The sequence below is a fragment of the Dipodomys merriami genome, unplaced genomic scaffold (assembly GCF_024711535.1).
Source record: "Dipodomys merriami isolate MVZ:Mamm:240054 unplaced genomic scaffold, mDipMer1.0.p SCAF_70, whole genome shotgun sequence".
Taxonomy (NCBI): domain Eukaryota; kingdom Metazoa; phylum Chordata; class Mammalia; order Rodentia; family Heteromyidae; genus Dipodomys; species Dipodomys merriami.
In genome coordinates, this window is record NW_027206291.1 from 208,071 (window position 1) to 231,444 (window position 23,374).

The 23,374-nt window shown below is 57.4% G+C and overlaps 1 protein-coding gene across 7 annotated transcripts in view; it reads right to left on the minus strand.

The window, feature by feature from the left end:
• Nucleotides 1-23,374, minus strand: part of LOC138817648 (nuclear factor 1 X-type) — a 92,797-nt gene that overhangs the window by 20,842 nt on the left and 48,581 nt on the right. The window lies entirely within an intron of this gene.

Sequence of the window (23,374 nt, forward strand, 5' to 3'; positions counted from 1 at the left end):
AGAGGTAGCATCTGAACACTGGTGCCCCGGTTCTGCTCAGGGCTTTGCTCTCCAGAATGGCCCGCCTCCTGGATCTCACCCACAGCTCATGTCTGGCCCACTGGTGGCCAAGGCTTTGCCACATCTGTAACCGGGAGCATCGACCAAGCTCTTGGCTATCTGCCTCCATGTGACAAGTGGAAAAGGGCCACAGTTCGGGGCCATGCTGTCCCTATCCTTTGCCTCACTTCATCTTTTAACTTCCAAGAATCTTACTGTGCTGACGGATCCCACCCCTTGCACAGAGCATGCTACTGTACCCCGTGTCACCTAGGGACTCAAGAGTAGACTTCTCCCTGTGCCATCTCTTTGCTGGTGGCACTAGAGGAGCCACAACACCTCCTCCCGGGCTCCCTGGCAGCACCATGGCTCAGTAACTGACATCACAGAGGTGTGAATTTTCATAGCACCCTTTTACCCTGGCCCATTCTTGGCTCTCTGGGGCTGACTCACACCCTGGCTGGTCCAAGTGGCAGGTCTAGGGGGCTCACCCCAGGGCCTGCCTCCACTCTGCTCGGAGGCTCTCTCAATACAAAGCTTGGAAGGGGAAGGCGAAGGCTCTACTGCCCAGGGGTCTCTGCTGGGGTTCCCATCCTAGGACCAACTCAGCCCCTCAGAGTCTGGGTCAGTAGAGTGGGGCTCAGGGGCCGCCGCCGCCGTGGAGTGCTCCTAGCCCACCATGAGAGGGCACTTGGCGAGGGAGGGCCACGCTCGGGCTCAGTATGGGGTGCGCACGCGCACACTCAGCCAAAGGACAGAAAGAGGAGAGAACCCAACAAAGACATGGAGGTGCGCCAGAGACTGAGGCAGAGACGAATGGGGCTCCAGAGGAGCACGGCAGACGGGAGATCCTCTAAACCAGGACAGGGCCTGGCAGGGTGCTGCTGTTCCTGCTGCCAGCGCCCATCTACCTCCATGTGGAGGAGCAGAGCAGGCAGCAGGGCACAGGGGCAGGACAAGGACCCAGTGAGGCGGCCATGCGCCCTGCAGGCGGCTGCGGCTCAGGCTGGGCTCGGGCGCTGCTGGCAGCCATCTTAGACCTTGGCAGCCATCTTACGCGGGCGGCCCCACAATGCCGCCACCGCCAGCCCCGACATGCTCAGCTCAGCTCTAGGACAAAAGGCACAGAGACACTAGAGGTCCGGACAGGGCTTGGAGTACAGGAGCCAGTCCTGTGGTGCAGTTCCCTCCCTACCCCCACCCCCATCTGCTGGCCTGTGTCCTGGAAGGGACAGGGGGCTGGGACCGAGGGCTCTGCTCAGAGGCCGCTGAAGTCTCATGGGCCATGTCCAGTCCAGTAAGAGCAGACCCCTGCCCAGCAGGGTATGGGGACAATAAGGGGTGTTAATGACATGCCAGCTCAGGGATGTACCCCCGGGCAGACAGAGGAAGGGCTGGCCAGGTTTCAGGCCACTGAGCTGTGGTGGTCAGGCCCCTGGCAGGGCCAGGAACACGCTGCCATGCCCAGGCTGGAGGGGGCTCTCTGAAGAGCCCTGCACAGGTCTGGGCCTGCCCTGGACATCTGGGCACCAGGGGCTGTATCCCAGGATGGCATGCCAGGGAGCATTCCTGTGACTGGACCCCTTCCCTGTCCAGGCTCCTGGGGAGGAGGGAGCCCCGGTAGGACACCCCCTCCCCAGGCTCCGCCCCAAGGCTGCAGCCTTTTATCTGGCAGAATAGGGCTTATCAGAGCCACCAGCTGAACAAACACACAAATCCATGGTTAGTGAGAAAAAACACTCTGCCTGAACTCTTTATCTCCTGTTCACAGGCCCCGCACACTGGCCACTGCCAACAGCAGAGGAGGGGACCCGCTGCCACAGCGCCGTGCAGCCGGGCCGTGCTCCCCGCTCTGGAGGTGGGCACGTCTCCACGCTCCGTGTCTTGTTCACCTCCTGCGCCTTTCTAGCACCCAGCCCAGGGTGGCTTTCCTGTGGCAGCCCCTGCTGGCAGGCCGGTGTGCATGAGTGAGTCTCTGCCCACGGGAAGCCCCCCTCCAGCGTCTGCTTTCTCACCAGGGACAATGGGCCAGCTGGTGGCCTGAAGGCCAGTGGAGAGGCAGGGACAGTGCTGGCTGGCACAAGGCAGGCAGGTGCCACTCCATCTCTTATCCTTTCTCCCCCAGCCCACACTGGGAGGCTGGGCTTCTCCAGTCTGCTGTGGCCGGGTCGCTGGCATGCTTCAGCCCCCTTTCCAGTAGGTCTGCCAGAGCAGCGAATACTGTCTCCCCCCCGCCCCCCGCCACACACACACACACACACACACACACACACACACACACACACACACACACAGAGTTCAGGGCAGTCCTGACCCAGGCAAGGGATGGAATCCTGTCCCCCACTCCCTGCCCCACTTCGAGCAGGGACTAGGGCTCCAGCCATACCACACAGAGAAAAGAAATGGAGTAGAGGGGTCTTTGCCACCTCCTCCAAACCCAAGGCAACTTAGAGGCCCCTGAGGCCTAGTGCCGAGGCCCAGAGATCCTCAGCTGCTGCTCATCAGCCTACCACTGCGCCTGATACTTTATCGGAACAGTCAGGCATCTAGGGACCAGGTTTGGGGAGGGAAGCCCACGGTACTTTTTCAGTGCTGGTGGGGGTGGGAGTGAAGCTCTCATGTCACACAACCACACCTTTGAGGGCCAAGCATCCCTTGGAAGGGAATGCTTTGGGGGTGGCGGCAGGGATGAATCTGGACTGCTAGGAGAGCTGGGTAAGCTCTGTGGAGGAAGTCTAGGAACGGCTCTGGTGGCCGAGCTACCTACATACTACGGGCTGCCCCCCTGCCACAAAGGCGGAATGCAGGCATGTGGGAGAGCCCGGCTGAAGGTGGCCAGGGTAGACACTTCCAAACCCCCCAGGATAACCACAAAGCTCCCCAACACTGTCTTCTTCACTCCTCCACCAGATCCACCATGTTGGCCCCACCAACCTCCACCTCAGCTTCTTCCTTTCCCTGAGTCCAGCTCCCTCGGCCCGGCCTCTTGACTCCACCTGCCTTCAGCGCTCCCTGGCTTGCACAGCGTGCCTGTGGGGTTTGGGGGCTCTAGAGGGGAAACTCCACCGTTGGGAGGAACCCGAGCCTGTGTGAAGAGCCGCGTTTCCAGCTACATCTGATGGGATGTACTTGTGGCTCCCGCTAGATGAAGGGGGATTCCCACATGAAGCCAGCCTGTTCTGTAAAGGGTCTCCCCATACGGCCTGTGGACCAGGCCCCTGGACTTCACCCTAGGAAGTGGGCCTCAGCTGCACCCACAGAACAAACCTAGGACTATCTACACACTCCAGTTCGCATGCTCCTTGTATTCTGCAATGCATTTGCACACTTGCAGGGGCCAGCAGCCCCTGCATCCATTCGCCACCAGAGGACTCACCCCTTCTGCACTTCTGCGAACTTTGGGGGCTCAGGTGGCCTCAGCCTGCAGCCCCCAAAACAGGTGGGGGTGTGGTTCAAGAACCCATCTCTGCCCTCCTTAGCCTACAGCGCTCCTCCCAGCTCCCCCGCCTCTCTGCCTCTATGATTCCAGAGTGTCCAGGGCACGGGAAACCCAATCTCGAGGGGAGCCAGAGGCCCAGCCTACAGCAATCAGAGCTGGAGAATGTGACCATTGTACCTCCTGAAACCCAAGTCCAGAATCCGAGACACCCTGAGGAGGGGGTGCGGACGGATGGGGGCTGGGGGTGGGTCACTGAGGGGTTCTCCCTGTCTCAGCAAACAGGACACTCAGGGATGAGGAAGTCCTGGAGAACACAGGGCAGCCAGAGGGCAGAGGGAGGGGGCTGGGCAGGGGGCCCAGGGGGCCTGGGGAGGTCTGACTCCCCCTCCCTACATTGCTCACCACCACAGCCACTGACATACCACATCCTGGAGCCACCCTGAGCGGCCCCCCTCCCCCCCCCCGTCACCCCAGGAACAGTGTGTGTATGGTCTGGAACAGTGGACTAGCCAAGAAACGCAACCTGAATCTGTGGAGGTTTGGGGGGTATACTGTCACTCTATCATCATTCTCCTCTCATCCCACTTTCACTCATGGACCTGTCCTAGTTCCAGTCTTTGGCTTGAGTCTCCTATGGGAGGGGCTGGGGAAGATAGGGCAAGCTAGGTGAGGGGTAGAGAAGGGAAGGCACTGAATCACACCCCCTGGGATGCCCCCAAGACTGCTCCTGGACTGAAACTCAAGGCCTCAGGGCAGGCAGGCTCAGAGGCTAGGCCTTATGCACCCTCTCTAGATCCTCTACCCTCCATCCTGGCTTCACCCCCACCTCTCAGGAGCCCTGGAAGGAGCCCCCCCCGCCTCCCCCGCCCCCACGGCCCTGCCCTGACAGCTGCAGGACTCTATGTGGTACATGGCTTGTGCTGCCGGGACACCCACAGAGAGCATCCACCCACCCAGCTCCGTCTAAGCGCCTCACGCCCATAGGGTGTTGGGCATTCCTGGGTGTCTCAGAGACACACAGGGCCAGAAATTCCCACCAGAGAAGAATCCCCAACAGAGGGTAGGAGATAACAAAGCTGCTCCGCAGACCCGAAGAGCAAAGGTCTGGGGAGATAGGGGCAGGCATAGGCATTGCAGGGGGCCTAGGGCTGTCTCCCCTCACCCTAGGAGAGGGGGGCACGCCAGGTGAAGAGGAAGAGGAAGAAGGTGGGCAGATGAAAGAGTTTCCGGGCTCCCCAAGTCACATCTGTGCTGTGGAATCTCCCAGGCCAGGGAGCCCTGCCCTGACTGAACTGCTTCCTCTTCTCCAAGGTGGAGGTAACACCTCGCAGCAGGTGAGGAAACACGGATAAAAGCATCGAGCTCAGGTCCGGCTCCCCACACACTAGTGACCGTCCACCGGTCCCTGCTCCTCCTCCTGCTCTGCTCCCACACCACCTTGGCTGTTGTCCCCAAGAGCTCATGTTCTTGGTGACATGATCCAAGATTGTAGGTTGGGCCCCAGACCCTGCTGTGGTGAGTAGAGGGGCCTGGTCCACTGCAAAAAGCAGCAGAAAAGGCAGAGCTGGATAGACCCGTATACAGGCAGGACCCCCTCTCCTTACAGCCATCAGTAAGTGCCCTGAGGCCCGGAACAGGATAGAGGAGATCAGGGGAAAAAGACTGCAAGATGGCAAAGTCCAATAGGACAGGGGGAAGACAGTGTTTGTTCCCCTGGGTCTGAGGATGCTGCTCCCAACAGCCTTGCTGGGGACAAAGAAAGGAGGGCAGAATCCCAGGCCCTGACCCCTAGGTAGCCAGCGCCTCCCTTGGCAGTGCTGGCTTCTGCCACCACCAGGCCGGAAGTGGGAGCCAGCTTTTCTCAGAGGACCTGGGGCTGGAAGTCACGTGGTGGTGGGGCCCAGACAAGTGGTCCCAGCTCTTGAAGCCTCTGATTCCTTCCACAGCCTGAAGGCTAGAAATTGAAACAGAATTCTCTCCACACCCAGTAGGCTAGGAAAAGCCAAAGGCTCTGAGGAGAGAGGGCCTGTCCCAGCCAGGAGCTCAGAAGCCACTTCCCACCCCTCCCCCTCTATTTACAGCACTGCCCTTTCTGGCCCTTTGAGCTGCCCAGGCCAGGCCAGGCCAGGCCAGTCAGACATCTGCCCCCACCCCCAGCTGCTCCTGGGCTATTAATAGTGTCCCCACCTTCCCAGAGCCCGGTATGGCCCTTTCCCAGCCCCCACACAGTTTACCCTTGAACTAACTTCATAACAGGATGGTCTTCCCAGGCTAAGGCCAACCCAGCATGAGAAGGGGAGACCTTGTGGGGCATGCAGGAGTCTAGGGAAAGAAAGAGGGGAGACAGCAAACCCTAGTGAAGCAGAGAAACACAAAGGGACAGTCTAGAGGTAGAAGGTAGAGGAGTTCGAGAAAGGGGCTGGTGGGAGGGAATTGGTCAAGGCAAAGAATCTGAGGCTGAAGGGGGGGGGGAGAGAGAGACAGAGAGAGACACAGAGAGGGAGAGAGACAGAGAGAGGGAGAGAGAGACAGAGAGGAGAGAGAGAGACAGAGAGGAGAGAGAGACAGAGAGGAAAGAGAGAGGGGGGGTCTGCACAGGAAGAAGAGGCTGGTGGTTTCAGGAGGCAGGCAGAGGGAGGAGAGCAAGCAGAGAGAGGAAGAGGAGGTAGGGGAAAGGACTGCTTTAGGGGAAAAACAGAACTGAAGGGGTGAAACACTCCAAGAGCCCAACTGCTTGGGGCTGCCACCCAGCTGCTGGGCAGCAGGAGGAGCTAGGAGACCCGGGAACAAGGAAGCCCCTTCCCAGATCTTCTGAGGAAGAGAGGATGAGGAGAAAAAAAGAGGAGGCTGAAGAGAGAGGAATAGTGGCAAAAGTGTCCCCACAGAGCCAGGGCAGGTCCCTAAGCTTCACAAAACACCCAAGGTGGGAAGCCAGAGGATGTCCTGGGCAGAGCCTGTTCCAGCTCCCCCTCCCCCAGCTCCCCTCCCCTCCTCACACCTCCTCAAAGCCCAGGAATGCTTGGGGCCTCAGAAGGAAGGCCAGCGGAATGGAACCCACCTACCTCAACTCGCTCCCCAGGGAAGGGGCCAGGCTGAAGCTGCTGGCCTCGCCTCCCCATCTGCTCCCCCTTCACCTGCCTCTACCAGCCAGCAATGACCCAAAGGCATCGTCCCCCACTTAAGGGGCTGACCTTGGCTCATACAAAGAGGGGACACACATAAATGGACCCCCCATCCAGAGGTTTGAGCAAGGCAGCCTCAGACTGGGCTTGGGAGTGGGAGATTCTGGCCTGAGATACACAAGAGCCCCAGGCATCTGGCCAGCAAGTCACCCTGGACCCTACTAAACCAGAAAGTCCTTGAGGACACATCGGTGTGTTTTGTTCACAGATGCACCTGCAAAGCCCAGCTGGAGTGGGCCTCTGAGCAGATACTTCTAGATGTTTCTCTCAACTAGATTATTCCTCTAACCACCAGGAACAGAAGCATCAACTAGCTGGCACCTTCCCCTGTGAAGACAGAGCATCTTCCCTGCAGGCCTGGGCTGCCACTCGTGCCCAGTGAGGAGATGTGGATGCCTCAGCACCACTGGCCCCTGCAGAACCCAGTGGGGCCTGGCACAGAAGCATTGTCTCCCAGGCCTGCCCCTCTCCTCTACCCAGGAGACCCCAAGGTAGCCACTGCCCAGGGCCACCCTGAGCAGAGGACCTGGGCCTCTGACTCTCCAAGGGGGAACATCTACAGAGATGGATGCCTACTGTGAGTAGGCGCAGTCTGGCTTTGAAGAGCGAACCAGGCACATGTGGGAACGGTTCGGGCTGCTGGGGGTGGGAGGGGGGCACGATCACACCAGGCCTGACTGGGAGGCACCCTGAAGGACCCCAAGGGACTCCCAGGGTGGCTGGCGCGCTCAGGCTGTGCTGTGCTCCCTGACACGGTAGCTAGGTGGCGCAGCAAGTTAACACTAGCTGCCCTCCACAGGCTCCGCTGGGGGAACTGTGGGCAGCCAGCCCAGAACTCCAGGGGACAGACAGGGTTCCCTCAGCACACCCACAAGGCCCTGCAGGAGGGGAAGGACCCAGTCAGGCTGAGGCCACCAGGCCCTGGGTTTTGCTCAGGGAAGGAGCTGCCTGCTGCAGTGGCTCTGGTTGCGGCTGCCACCGCCGCCGCCACTGCAGCCACCGCTGCCAAATGTGTCCCGTGATCTGATGGAGGCCGTGCTTCCCGTCTGCATTGATTAGGAACAGCTTGCAGAGCGGGGGCCGGATGGAAGGGGGGCTTGTAATGGGAGGTGGGGATGCCAGGTGCATGGCTTGGAGGGGTGTGATCAGTGGACCCCGTCCCACCCCAGGGGAGCAGCTCTGAGTCCTGCCTGCCCGTCCTCGCCACATGGGGCTACCTTTGATTTGAGGACTCTTCAGCTGTGTGACCCCCCCAAGAAGATTCCCCACACGTCCAAGGTGCCCTGTGTGGGGGACGATGCAGACTTACCTCCATGCTTGGCAAACTCCTGACAAGGATGGTCTCTCTACCATCCGCCCATGCAGGGATGGGGGAGGGTGATGGGGAGTAAAAAGGAGGCCAAAGTCAGAGATCAGGAACCAGAGAGAGGGAGGGAGGGAGAGAGGGAAGGGAAGGGAAGGGAGGGAGGGAAGGAAGGAAGGAAGGAAGGAAGGAAGGAAGGAAGGAAGGAAGGAAGGAAGGAAGGAAGGAAGGAAGGAGAGAAGGCACCACCATTGCTGTGCAGCAGTGAGCAGGCACACCCTCCTAGGCTGGGCAGCAGCGGTGTGGAAAAAGGCCCCTTTGTTCCACCAGGAGGTTAGCTGAGGTGAGGCCCGCCCCTCCAGCACCCCCACCCCTGACCCTGAGCAGGACAGATCTCTGCTCTGCAGGGCTTCGCTGCATCCTTGGCCCCCAGTGCTCAGCCCCAGAGCAGAACAGCAGAGCTGGCCCTGCCTTGCCCAAACCCAGAGCAGGTCTTCTCCAATGGGTCCCGGGATGCCTGCACTGCCGGCCTAGCACACCTGGGCCTCTCCTAGGCTTGAGACATACAGACAGATTCTACAACACCATGGGCACCTCACAAGCTCAACAAATGCCATGCTGGGAGAAGGCACCCAGTAGGCTCACTGTTCAATCCTGCCCCCTCCGAGATGAGGCCCGCCTCCCGCCTGTGCCCATTTTAGCTATGGGCCTTTCCCAGTGAACTGGGGCTCTTTCTGGGGCTTTCTCAGAATGGAGGTTGGGTTTTGGACTAGGGTTGCCCTCAGTGGGGTTCTCTGTCTCCAGGGGAAAGAGCCCAGACCACATACCATAGAGCTGGCCAAAACAGAGGCTGAAGTTAAGGATGAGCAGGGCCAGAAGCAAGGTCCCCCTACCCTCTACATTCACAGCACACCCAGTCCCTAGTCTCCAGCTAGTATGGGGACTAGGTGCTCTGTCTCCCACAATCCCCTCTCCATGTGCTCTATCCCTATGTGCTCTGTCTCCACAGGCCTCTCTCCATGCACTCCTTAGAGTCCCTGGCTACTCCTATGGGGTACTCACAGCCCCCAACACAAAGCTTTTCCACCTCTCAGGACAAGGCTGTTTACACCTGTCCCAGTTGTGCTGCATTCCCTTTCTACTCAGCCGTGCAACCACCTCCTGCTCCCACCCTGAGCCTGGAAGGAGGGACTGGTCTGGGTCCTTTTATCCCTGACAGTCCCAAGCCCCTGTCTTGATGCTGGGGGCACCCCTGGGGGCAGGGCACCTTGTCTGAGGTGCTCACCTTTCACTGGCCCAGCTGAAAGCAAAGGGGTAGGGAAGGAGAGCTCTGGGATCGGGGTGGGGGGAAGGAGGGGTAGGATGAGCAGCTGGAGGTGTGGGTAGCCGGCATGGGCTGCTCCTGGCTACAAGAGGGGGCAGCTCTGATACACAGTGTCCTGCCAAACCCCAGCCTTTTAATTCAATTAGGCACTGGACAGACTTCCCAGATTTTCCTGTGTGTGAGAGCATGTGAAAATCCTGATGTGCCTGCATCCTCCGACCTGTGAGAGGGCTGTGTGGGAACCGTGCTGGTGGAGAAGGAAGAGGGGAGGCAAGCGGTGAAGGAGACATGGGGGGCAGAGGAGAACCTCATCTCTGGAGACCCTGTCCTAGATGCAGGCTGTAGGCCAGCACCTCTGGAGCCTGCCCACTCCAACCAAAATGTCTCCACCATCGTCAAAGGTACGTTAGGGGCGGAGCCAGCCAGCCAGCCTCCCAAAACGCGGGAAGACAGGAAGATGTGGCTTAGGCACGCATGCATTCCCCCCCCCCACCCCACACACACCTCTTCCACATTCTCCCACCTCTTCCGCTTAGGGCTGCAGTCTGGCCTGCTTGCCTCTTTTTCTCAGCTATAGTCTCCACCTGGCCACCTGGCCACAAAGGCCCTTGATGGTTCTATAAAGCCAAATGCTAGGCATGTGCCATGCAGTCCGGAGCTTTTCTCCCAGCAGGTGACCCAACGGAGCAGGAAGGCTGTCCCAGCCAGGCCTGAGAGAAGCCTACACTCCGTGTTGTTGGAGCAGGGGCCACAGGCATGGCAGGGCTTTGCTGGGAACAGATCTTTGAAATATCCTGCTGGATCCCTGGAGACTATAGAAGGCTTCCTACCTGTCTCCTGACCACGGGGAGACTTCAGGGAAGAGCCAGCTGGCAATGCCACTAGCCCTGTTCCTGAGGTCACCTGCAGGAGTCCCACCTCAGAAAGAATGTAGGCAGGGCCTACTTTCTCCTCCTCTGTGGGTCCAGGGGATCTCTCCCCAGCCCTCCTAGAGCCCTGCCAGCCCCCTTCTGGGAGCAGAGCCAAAAAGATGGGAGAAGGATGTTTATAAGCTGCTAAAAGGGAAAAGGAAAAAGGGGGGGGGGGAGAGGCCCAGGCTTCCAGGTAGTGTGGACTGGGGCCACAGAGGGGAAGGGGAGAGAGGGAGGCCAATTTCCCCAGGGGTTGCAGCATCTGGCAGACCAGAGGAAGAAACAGACCTGCCCCACCCAGCACGGCCAGGCCTGACTGACTGTCCCCTCACAGTGGTCTACCAAGGGACAAGGCTGGACGCTTGTGTCTTGACCCTCAGGACTCTTGAGACACTTCTGGTCTTTTGGCTTTTATTTTTCCCCGTGTGTTTCCCCTCTTCAGCCCAAGGGGGAGGGACCAAGGAAGGACGGGGCTTCGGGGTTTGTCAGGAGCTGCTTGGTGGGAGCTGGGCTCCAGCTTACTCCAGCTCACTGGTAGGGTTCTGCACACAGCTAATGGGAGGCTGGCAGCGGCAAATTGTTGTTTACTTTTAATTAAGTAAACAATGTCGGCTTTCCGCCTCCTCCCCTGCCATCCCAGCCAGTAATTTGGGGGATGACAATGGGGTTGTTTCCTTCCTCCTGCCTCCTTTCCCTCCCTCTGAGCACTCCTGCTCTCTGGGGGCTCGGAGGAGCCCTGGAACTTGCTGCTGCTGGAAGAGGCTCCACCCACGGGGACAAGACAATCAGCCACCTGACTGGCCCGGCAGAGGCGTGGCTTCACCTCCGCTGAGGGTGAGGGGACAGTCGGGCCCTGACTCTTCAGGCACTCCAGAGGTTTCTCTCTGCTCTCCTTCCTTCTAGCTGTCACCTAGTAAATCCTCCCAAAATGAAGGGACCAAAAGTCTCTGAGGAATTTGGCAGCAGAGACCCAAAGCCCCATAGGGAGAGATTTCCCCCAGGAATCCCATCCCCCACCCACAGGTCACCAGCATATTCTAATCCAGAACCTTCTAGTGGGGGGGGGGCAGGGCCAGGTATAAGATGGCACCAGCTTTCCTCAGAAGTGGAATGGGCATCCTGGCCTTACTTGGCAGTGGTGCTGCCCTGAAATTCTTAACCTTTGAGCTGCCCCCCCCCACAGTGTTCTTTATGTCCTACTGGGGCCCACGAATTCTATAACCAGTCCTGGGGTGTAAGTGGAGCCAGTCTTTCACCCCTGGGATCTCCTGCTGGTGCTGGTCTCCCAGAGTGGGCCGACAAGGAGCAGGGGCCATGAGTCCCTAGGGAGGCTGAATCCTCACCCAAACCAGCCTGGACGGTGTGGTGCCAGCCAGCCAGGCCAGGCTTCTGCAGAAACAAGATGCTCCTAATACAACTGGGTACCTGGTCTACCTCTGAGCCCTGTGCACACAGTGGGTGTTCTATACTTGCAGGAGAGCTGAGTAGAAGGGAGTAGAGGGGAATCCCTGAAGCCCTTCTCCTTCCAAGGGACTGAGTAGTGGGGTACTGAGCCAGGCCCAACATGAGCTTTCTCTGCAAGGTGGGGGGCTGGGTGGTGTGCGAGCCGCCTCCCCTAGCCCACAGCTCCTGCTTCTTTCCAAAGGGCGGGGGCTGGATGCAATTTCAGCCGCAGAGCTGGGCTTCTGGCTGGAAGCAATTTTCTCATTAGGACCCCAGGCCTGCCCGCCCCGCTGGTTCTGAGCCCTTACTCCCCTCCTGCAAAACCGCACCCCACAGGCCTCCCGACAGACTACTCACACGCACAGGGAACCGCACGTGTACTGAATCAAAGGGGCGATTGTGGGGTCACTCCTGGGGGGCTGGGGGCAAGGAGAAAGCTGCTGGCACAAGGCCTTGGGGTAGGCAGAGGCGGGGAGTGAGGCTTTGGAAGACCCGTAGTCCTCACCAGGTTCACCCCCACTCCACCCCGACAGTCTTGGCAGGGAGAGGGTCCCAGACCCTAGAGGCCGAGGGACCTGGAGCCCAGTGTGCTGGCCTCACAGGACATTGCCGAGGGACCACCGAGCGAGCGAGCGAGCCAGCGAGTGCTCAGGCTTGTCACCAGCCACAGGCCAGCTGGGCCTGGGGCGAGCAGATGGGCTCTCAGGAGGCAGACCCCTTCCCCCAGCCCCGAGGCTGCTGTAAGTGGAGGGTGGTCTCGGCGAAGGGAGGGGGAGCGCGGAGACCGGGAGAAGCGGCTCTGCTCCACAGACACATGTGGTTGGACTTAAAAAGCTATTAGGGAGTGAGGTGCTGGCGGGAGTGCAGCCGGCCCTCGCACCAGAGGGGGGGGGAGGGAGGGCAGATGCCGAGGTGGTGAGCTCAGCACCCCGCTGCTCTCACTCCCTCCCGGGCAGGCCTCGGACTCGGGGGACCCTCTCCAGGCAGGAGAGTGCAGCGCTGCGCTGGCCCTCAGGGGAGGGAAGGCAGGCTGCTGCTGGGCCTGGGCCCAGAGCAGAGTCTGGGAAGTACAGTGTTCCTAGGACTCCGGCAGGGGCGGGCCAATCTCTGGGGGAGGGGTGGAGAGGGACGGTCTGGAGCTCCCTCCTGCCTTCTTGGGGTGACAGCCGGCTGGAGGTCTCCCTAAGCAGGGGAATGTGGCATTTGGTAGGGCTGGAAGGGGGAGATTCTGAGAAGAGCCAGAGAGCACATGAGCACATGAGGGGGGCTGGCGGGGGGGGGGGGGGGGAACGGAGAACACACGCACAAGGGAAGGGAAAAGCGGCCCCACCCATCACGAGGCCAGAAAGAACCGACGGAAAGTTCCCTAGAGCAGCCAGCTTGTAAAAAGCTCCTTTTCTTTCCAAATTATGAATACTTTTTAACGAGAGGGGGAAAAGCAGCCCAGAGCGGCGATCTAGGACTTCATTAGGACTGTGTGTGTCTGTGACTCTACCAACACTGCCCCAGAGGCCCTGCCTCTGGGGACCTTTATCCTCAGGACTCTTACCCCCCCACACACACACACTTCCTAACCCAAGGATGGCATCCTCAGCTGCTAGAGTTCAGTGAGACCTGACCTGAGGCCCAAGGAGCAGGATCTGAGACTGGCTGGCTACTTATTAAGGATCTAGTTCGGTCCCTTGGGGGCAGGACTCGTTGGGGTGCTGGCTCAGAACCCCCAGGGGTAGGCTTAGACTTGGTGTTGGGTCCTCCACAGGACTTCAGAGAAACAGCCTGTTCCAGTCTCTGGAGCCCCCCTTGAGTTCCTCAAATGTCTGCCTAGAGCACCCCATCCCCTCAGGGCAGAGCAATAGGAAGTAGGGAAACTGCATTGTACCACATGATCTGGCAGGAACAGAGTGTTTTAAGACATAAAAATCCACCCAGCCACCCACCCTATGGGGTGTCGGTTATGTCCTCCCTGTTGACAGGAACACCCCAGCTCTTCCATGAAGCTGACCCCCTCCATTTACTGCCCCCTCTCCCAGCTTCCTCTTGGGGGTCTCGCTACTTGTCACTGGAAAGATGGCAACTACAGGGAGACCCTGAGCCTGGGGGGGGACTGCCCTGAGCCACCAGGAGTCGGCCAGGCCTAGCTGGGTGGGGGAGGAGCTGGCCACAGAGCCGGGATCCTCGCTCAGGAAACACGCAAAGAATGCAGCTGGCAGCAGGCCAGGAGGCCAGGACCACAAAGAGGCCTTTGTTTTAGGAGGTGTCCGGGGAGTGGATGGACAGAGCAGTGGAGGTAGGGCAGCACCCCTTGGGGGTGGGACTGGAAGAGGACACTGGTCCCTGAGCTGTCCTCCCCCGCCCCCCCCATGTTCTGAGTCCATATCATGCCCCACACCTCAGCCCAACATGGGGCCCAGTTGTCCCACTTCTCAGCTCCTTCAGCTGATAGGGTCTCTGCCCCAAATCTACCCTTCCAAACTCCAGAGGTCTTCCTCTGCCTCCACCTCCCTTGGTACCAGGATAAGGGATGAGCTGGGGGTGTTCAGAGATGGGGTGGCCTCCAGTGGACTAAGCCTCCTCTCTCCTCTCGTAGTCCCTGCCCCTCCTCTGGGGGAGGGAGGGCCTTGGAACACTTCCCCCGCCCTCCTCCGCAGTTACAGGGTTTCTCTGGCCCCTTCTTGGCATCTGGAAAAGCTTGGGAAACTTAAAAAAACATTTTGGAGACTTTGTCTATTGCTCCACAGCCCTGCCAGGGAGCCTCAGCTACAAGGAAGAAAGAAGGGGGGAGGTGGGGAGCAACAGACAGAGAATAAGGTCAGAAGAGCAGAGTACTTAAGGAGGGAGCACCCCAGGGTGCTCAGCAGCCAACCTGACCAACCCAGGATACCAGAAAGATGCCAAAAACACAGCTACACAGCCCACAGGCAGGCTTCTGACTTCAGCATCTTACTGGATGGAGGCAGCAGGGGGAAGCCGGAGCTGGGGGCTCGAAAGGAAAAGGAAGAGCAGCCAGGAGCCGCTCATAGCAGGGAGAAGACAGGTCCCTCCCCAGGTTTTCCACATTCCCCCAACCCCAGCTGGCGCAGGTGCTGCCTCTCTGGGCGGGTCCGCAGGGACTGCCGTCCTGGGCTTTATGCAATGGCTCTGCGTGGACCCAGCCCCACAGCACGGTGGCCTGGCATACTCGGTAGGGAGGGGTCAGGGACTCACACGGCTCAAAGGTCACTCAGGGAAGAACAAGTGCGTGATGTGCACCAGCTTGTTTCTCTGACAGGAGGGGGCTGTCCCTGTCACCTTCACATGGCTGGCACAGGGAAAGCTGACCAAGGCTAGGGAAAGCCCAGCAACATCTGCTGCTCACTGGAGAAGCAGATTCTGGACGCGTAGGCTATCTGTGGGGAACTCACTGGAATCTGCCTCTGTAAAGCCTCCAGGTGACTCCAATCTGACCCAGTCTCGTAGGGCTTTGGGTGAAGATGCTGACCGGGATGCAGCAGGAGGGAGAGGGGAGAGGCACAGAGGTGGCCAGCTGCTCTCCTCCCAAGTAACGTGGATGCCACCTGGATGCCGGCGGGCGCTTGCGTTCATATCCAGTCTCAGCCCTGCTGGCACCCAAGACATGAAGGAGAGAGACAGAGAGGAAGTGGTGGCCCGAGCACGGAGGGGTGGGCAGTGGCAGGAGGGAGGGCTGTGGAAGAAGAGAAGTGGGAGGGAGCACCACAGAAGCCTGGTGTAGGTTGCGTGCTGCCGCCCGCCGAGCTGCAATCGAGTGCCCCGCCCCCTCCAGGCACCTGCTAAGGCAGCGGCAGCTCGGGTTGTGTTTCTTTAACCCCTGGGGCCTGTTGACACAGATTAGTATCGCTGGTCAGGGGTCAATAGGGAAGGCTCTTGAGGTCGAGACCTGAACAACTGGAGTTGTAATGAGCCACGTGGGGAAGAGGCCCTGGGAGAGGGAGGCCTGGGACGGGGAGAGGAGGAGGAAGAGTGGGAGAGGAAAGGAGAGGCAAGGAGAGAAGAGGAGGAGGAGGAGGTGGGGGGAGGGCTGTCTCCTCTCTGAACCTGCCTTGCTTGCTTGCTTGCTTAGGGCTTTGGAAAAAAGCAGCTGGCTTGCTCACTGGTTGGTGCTAGTTTGGGGGAGATATGTCATTGGCTGGCTGGCAAGGATGGGAAGATTCCAGTGGACAAAAGGGAGTGAAGATTCCAATGGCCCAGATTGGCACTGGCTCTTTGCCACTCGATCCCAATTTCCTAGAGTTAGGTGCCCGTGAGACCTGAGACACACCCTAGTCCTCTCTGGCCACCCCTGGTCACCCCAACTAAGTGAATCACTTACAGCAAGCCTGTGGGACCTGGAATGCTACAGGGGAGGAAAGGGCAGCTCCTCTGCCAGCTGCCCAGCCACTGGTAGAAGGAAGGCGGGCAGAAGCTGCACACAACGGCTGCCTGCTGACCTCTCTTAGAACTGCTCGATCCTCCTAAAACTGTCCTGTCCATTCTCTTCTACCTGCTCCTTGGGGCCACAAGGGTGCTGACACACAGGGGCGCGGAGGTGGGGGGGCACTCTTGCGTGTGTACAGTGGCAGGTGGCAGGTCACACTCAGAACCAGAACAGTGATGCCACACTGGGGAAAGCATAGGCACTGTCTCAGAGCGAGCTGGATCGGTGTTAAGTTCCCATCATCTGCAGGATGTCAGGCAGACTTGAAGAAGAAAAAAATCCTGCCCTGGATAGAGCCACCCTGCAGTTGCAGGCTGGGTGCTGGGTGCTGGTTGTGTTGTGGAGGGAATGCAGGGACTCCTGGAATGAGTGAGGCCAGCTGACTGCTAGGTGAGGGTCTGAAAGGTAAAGGAAAATCGAGAGACAGGAAGAGAGAAGCCTGTGTAGGAAGGAGCCCAGAGGCAGGAACAGCATGAGTGCTCAGGATGCCAGGAAGGGCAAGTCAGTGCTGGAATGGTTGGCATGAGGAGGGGAGGGGTGTGATACTGGCAATGCCACCAGAGGCCCAACCACAAACAAGGAGCCAGAGAAGATAGATGAGGAAGATGGGGCGGGGGGAGACCAACTACCTATTGGGAGGCAATTACAGATTCCCAGGAGACATTGTCTCACACAGATACCCTACAGCATGAAAACGTATGTCCACATAGATACCTGTACACAAATGGTCAATGCAGTATTATTCACAGTTGCCCCAAAAGTGCAAATGGCCCAAATATCCATCAACAGATAAACAGACAATCAAAATGTGGCATGTCGACACTATGGAATATTACTCAGCCTTAAAAAGGATAGAAACATTGGTACATACCAATGCAAAAGAGCATGCTCCATGAAAGAAATCAGTCACAAAACCACACCTTATATGTTACAGGAAATGCTCAGATAGAAAAATCCACAGCTTTAGGCAATAAGCAGACTCAGGGTTCACAAGGCTGGTGGGAATGAGGAAATGGGGTGAGCTACTAGTGGAATGATGGAATCGTCCTGGAGTTAGATGGGTTGCAGAACATTGTGAATATCTAAATGCCATGGAGTCATAAACTTTAAACATAAATCCACAATAGTTGAGAATGCATTCAATACACTTAACCTACCAAACCTAGCCAACTTTAAATGTGCTCCGAATACTCCCGTGGCGTGCTGTTGGGCAAAATCATCTAACACATAGCCTATTTCATAATAAGGTTCTGACTGTCTCATGTAACCTACAGAACACTGTCCTCACAGGGAAAATAGAACAGTGCTATGGGAATGCTTTACCACCATCATAAAGTTGAATGATCCTAAATCAAGCTGTTGTAGGTCTGGGACCATCGGTGGGGAATTTTACCATGTGAATTACTGCACTATAAAACACCAGTGTAGAAGTGAGAAGAGACTGGAGTTTGGAAGAAGACAAAGAGGATGAGGCAGTAGGAAGCCTCAGGGCCATCTCAGGGCCTGTGGTTAACTTGGTCCAAGGCTCATGTGCTAGGTTAGGTGGTGGTGCCCACAGCAAGACAGGGATCAGAGCGCAAAGGGCAGGGGGGTAGGCTAGGGAGCCTCGTGAGTAGAGCAACAGTGGGATGTCTGCCAGGAGCTGTCAAGAAGAGGGAGAGCATACCCTGAGCGAAGCTAGGATGTTCCCCAGTAGGGCCAGGTCCCGGGGCTTCGGCTGGCTAGCAGGTGGCTTCAGCAAGAGCCCTAAGCAAGGCCCAGGCAGCCAGCTTCCAGGCAGAGCAGCAATATCACAGCGCCTCTGTCCCCGGACTGCTGTAGGCTTAAGTGCAATGGGATTTGGTGGCACTGCTGGTGACATGTGACAACACAAGAGGAGAAGCAGAGGGTGGGAGGGCAAAGAGAGACCAAACAAGAGAAAGCAGTCTAGAAAGAAAGGAGTTGAGGGACTGACTGGAGGTATAGTTCGGTGATGGCGAGCTTTTCTAGTGAGGTCCTGGGTTTGATCCCTCCCCAAGACTGCAAAGGGATGGGGGTGGCAGACAAAGGCCTACCTTTCCCAAGTCCCCGACCTGCCAACACCACAGGCAGTACAGATAGAAAGCCAGGGAAACCAAGACTTCAGGTTCCTGACCTGAACATGGGGTATCTGGAAAGCCAGACTATCTCCCAACGGCTTGTGTACCCCAGTTCTCCATCCTCCCTGTCCCAGCAATAATTCTGCCCACGGCTCTAGGCCCAGGAGCTCAACACATGGCACCACTCAATGGTTTCTGGCACCAGAGAGGAATTTATTTCCTGGATGAAGCAGCCAAAATCGTTCTGTACCTTTGTTCATGAGCACGGTGCAGTTGGAGCCGACATTTTCTAATGGGGCCAGAGAAGAGCAACTCAAAATGGATTCAGGGCGGGTGTCGGCTGAGGCTGAGCAGCTCCCAGGCAGAGAGCATTCCGCGGTCTGGAAGGCTAATGGCGGGAGAGCGGATATGGCCAAGCTTATAAAATCAAATAGTCCAGACTTTCCTGTGAGTGTGCTGTAAATCAAACCCCCTCCCCCCGTAGGTAAGCCACCTGAAGCCTAAAAGATGGGGGGTACTTATCTGAGGCAGAGAAGTCCTACTTGCAAAACAAGTTTAGGGAATGGCCTTAGAGGGGACTGTCCCCAGAGAGAAATGGACTCCTGCCCATAATGGAAGGACATTGATCCCCAGAATCTTGGGCAGACCCCGTCAGTGCTGGGCAGGAGAAACAGACTCCTCCACAACCTACCCTCAGGATATCTGGGCTTCAACGCCAGGATCTTGATCCTCAGGTCTGTGGCCTACGTAGGAGAGGACAGGGCCACCGTCCCAGTCCAGCCCACAGGCCACAGCTGCCTGGGAGCGATCAAGCCAGCACAGCTCTCCTCCTGATGATTTGGACCATTAAAGGGTCTGGGCGTTCGATCTTTTCCTAATCAGGACTTGTGATTCAGTCCAAGACAAAAATCTCAGAAGGAAGAGAGCTGTGGTGCTGCCCCTCAGCTCTCCTCCCTTCTTCCCTCCCTATTTTCTGCTCCCGACATCCACATGCATGGAGACGTGCACAGACACAAAAAGGCACTCGTGTGCACAGGGATCCGGGTAGAACCACCACGCGCGCAGCCTATTTACAGACATTTCACCAAACAAAACATCAACTCCCAATGTTTGACAGGAAGCCCCACCCCTCTTGTCAGGCGTGATCTCCCCTAAAGAGGGTCCCCAGCGATGAGCTGCAAAAGCCCTAGGAAGGGGAAAGGGAAGAAAAGGAGTGTGTATGAGGCGAGAGAAGGTAAAATTATAAGGTTGGAGCTGTCAAGGCAAAAAAAAAAAAAGGGTGGGGGGAATGCAAAGCGACTCCACTATTAGGGACTCGGTGTGAAATGTGGCATTCACAACAGCTGAAAATCTTGGTGCTTTGTCTGCAGCAAACATGGCCCGAAGGCTGGGAGGGCAGCCCCTGCACGTGGTAGACAGGCAGCGAACACACCATGCATCTGCCTGGAGCCACCTGTCTGGTATGTAGGTGACCCCCAGCCCCACATTCCTGACCCACCATGCTTGTCCCTTCCCCCAGAGATGCCAGGATATGGGTCAAAGCTGGAAACAACGGGAGGGGCAACAGTACCACAGGCTATCCGCCTGGTGGTCAAGACTGACTGCAGGAGGACACTTTGGTGCCTTCCCATCTAGAACACAGCACTCTAGGAGTCAGTGTTCAGGTCCCACCTGACCAGGCCGCTTCTCAGAGTGGAAGGCAGGCTAGAAGCTGGTGTAGCTGGAGTCCTTGGGGAGGGTACCAGTCCCTTCTGTGCCTGTGCGCCCTCCTCCCTGGGCCATCCATTCAGTGTACAACAGGAATTGGGGTGTGCTGGTTCCTCAACCTTGGCTCTAGCGCTTGCCACTGAAGGGACCTAAGCCTGACAGGAGACAGAAGCCGAATGCACGTGCGTATCATGGCCTGCCACACCCCACCCAATGACCACTGCAGCGTCAACACAGGGTTTGTCTGTCTAGGTGGTTGCTGCCCTCTCTCATGCTCCCTAAGCACTTGAGTCTGGTCTGCAGGCTGAGCACCGGGGAGGTCCTCCTCAGGCCGAAGTCACTTTGCCAGTCCTTACTCTGCCAACCCAGCCATGAGCGTCTCCAGACCCTCTGCTGCAGGCAGGTGCTGAGGTGCCCTGTGCAGTGTCAGACAGGTGTCAGTGCACCTGGCCTCCATCTGTTGGGTGCCAGTAGCACCCCATCCCAAGGACACAATATCTCTAGATACATTTTGGGAGCAGGATGCCTGCCACTAAGAAGACTGTGTTGTTGGGTGGTGCTTGTCCCGGGGAGTGTGGGGCTCACACGTGGACCTACGCTGCTGCCCTGCCCAAGTGCCACCACAGAGTGGAATCTCAAGGGGCCCCCAGAGATGGCAGTGGAGGCAACCATGCACGAGACTCACTGGCGCTATGCTGCTGAGAGCGCTGCCCTGGTCCTGTGCTCTAGGCCCCTGCCCCAGCCCTGGGCATGGCCAGCACCAGGTCTCTTCAGCCCTAGGGGAAGAGCAGTTATCCCTGAGTTACAGCCAACCAAATGTGAGCTTTTAATAGCAGCTTCCTGTGGGGCTGGGCTCCCCCACCCCACCGCTCACTCAGCCTGCTCCTGACGCCCTGTAATTACAGCAATTGTAATCTCTTTTACTAACAGGTAGATTAATAGCGAGGCAGGTTCACAAAGAGTCCCAGAAAGGAACTACTCAGCGCTGAGCAGGCAGTAAGGGCCTGACACTTCGAAGTACACATACTCCTCTCCTTGAAGTGGGGGTGGGACTTGCTCACGGGGGGGGGGGGGGTGGCAGGTCACCCCTTCCACCGCAGGCTTCTGAGTCCTCAGAGGAGCCTCATGAATGTGAACCCCCTGACCTGAGAAGTTCCCCCTTACATAACGCGGGTGTGACTCATGCTGGCATTTACACACACGAGCCCCAACCCACGCTTGTACATACTTATACCCTCCTGACACTCGGACACACACACAGACACCTACAGAGGAGAGAACAGAGCAAGCCTCAGCAACACATCAGCCACCCACTGTGGCATGACCATGGGCCCTTGGGAAGTGGGCATCCTGGCACTGCCAGGTTGAAGAAGGAAGAGCGGCTCCCATCACAAGCAGTCATTTTACTGCTACACCTCACAAGCTCCCGGCCAGGCCTTGAAGGTCTGGGGCAGCCCTCATGTCCCAGAGCCTTAGGACAGTCAAGTTCTGGGCTAGATGGAGCATCTCATAGAAAAGGTTCAAGAAAGGGGGACCAGAAGCCCAAGATGCTTGAGTGGCCATGTGCTAACCAGGAGGTGGGAAGTGATACCGGCCTGGTTTTGAGGGGAAGAGGGCAGGTGTGTGCACACAGACACAGTGCAGTGGCTGTCAGACCTCAAATAACGGGAGTTTGTTCCTTACACACAGGGCTGAAGGCTGTGGACACAGGCACTGGGGGAGGTAGTCCTAAGTGTGAGGCTTGGGAATGGGGCGGGGGTGGGGTGGGGAAAGGAACTATGAGTAAAGTCACAGGCCACAGCCCAAGCAATGCATAGTGGCCATGCCTGTAATCCCAGTACCAGAGTAAAGGAGGCAGATGATCAAGAGTTCAAGGCCAAACTGAGTGTTTATGGCTCATGCCTGTTATTCTAGTTACTCAAGAGACTGGGACCTGGAGGATGGTAATTCAAAGCCAGCTTGGGAAGAAAAGTCCAGGAGACTCTGTTTCCAATTAACTAACAAAAATGTTAGTCTGGCCAGGCACTGATGGCTCAGGCCTGCAATCCTAGCTACTCAGGAGGGTGAGATTTAAGGATTGCAATTCAAAGACAACCTGTAAGATTCCTATCTCCAGTTACCCCCCAAAAATCCAGAAGTGAGCCAGGCGCTGTTGGCTCATGCCTGTAATCCTAGCTTCTCAGGAGGCTGAGATCTGAGGATCATAGTTCAAAGCCAGCCTGGATAGAAATTGGAGACTTATCTCCAATTAACCACCAGAAAACCAAAGTGGTGCTGTAGCTCAACATGAAAGAGTACTAGCCTTGAGCAAAAGAGCTCAGGGACAGTGCCCAGGCCCTGAGTTCAAGCCCCTAACAACAACAAAAAATCCAGAAATGGAGCTGTGGCACAAGTGGAAAAAAAGCTCAGGAATAGCATTCAGGCCCTGAGTTAAAGCCCCAGGACTAGCACGTACGTACACACACACACACACACACACACACACACACACACACACACACACACACACACACACACACACACACACACACACACACACACTAATGGATTGGAGATGTTCAAGTGGTGAAAGGCAGGCCATGAACAAGAAAGCTGAGAGAGAGTGCCAGGTACCTGAGTTCAAGCTCCTTGTATAGATACACACACATATACACATCAAAGTAAGCAAGAGTTCAAGGACAATTTGGGCTACACACTGTGATCTGTCACACACAAAATAAAAGTCCGCCAGGAGCCTGGTTCAGGCCATAGAGCTGGCCTTGGGGTAGCAGCAGCTGCTTCCTCAGGCGCTCCAGGGGCAGGTGCTGGTGGCGGCTGTGGGCTTGTACCTCCGGAGCTGCACTGGGGCTCTGCTGCTATTAAGACACCATGGCCAGCACCTGCTCACCACCAGGCAGTGTCAGGAATTGACTCTGCAGTCCCAGAGCCAGAAGTTGGCAGGGAGCTGCCGTGCCAGGGCCCTTGTGGGCCCCCCCCCTTCTAGCAGTGCCAAGAGGGGGGCGGCTGCAGAGGCCAGGGAGGGACACCTCAGACTTACATAAAAACACGGCAGGCAGAGCGAGCATGTGGGCTGATGCTGTGATTAGCTCCCACAGTAGGCGTCGGCACACGTCCATCAGGAGATGTGCGAGCCGATGCAGAGGGCAGACCCATGAATGGGACGAACACGTATGAGCTCACTGTGAGGGCTGGCAGGTACAGGATTCGTGTAGAGGAACGTGGCATCCTTCTGGAGCTAGGAGTAATATGAGCAGGACTTGGGGATATGAAACCTTGTGAGTTTTGTGGGCATTAGATTTCCAGACAGCAATGTAACAAGGAATAATATGGAGTCTTCAAAAGAGCCCATGCCTACTGCCTGGTCAATCAACAAGTGTAGTGTAGTGTGCCAGGAGGTCCATCCTAGCAGAATTCACAATGAGATAAACGTGACACAACTGGGAGCCTCAATGGAGGTAAAGGCTACATTGATTCTTGTATTGTGAAATCTCAGGCTGTTACTTAAAAAGCATGTTG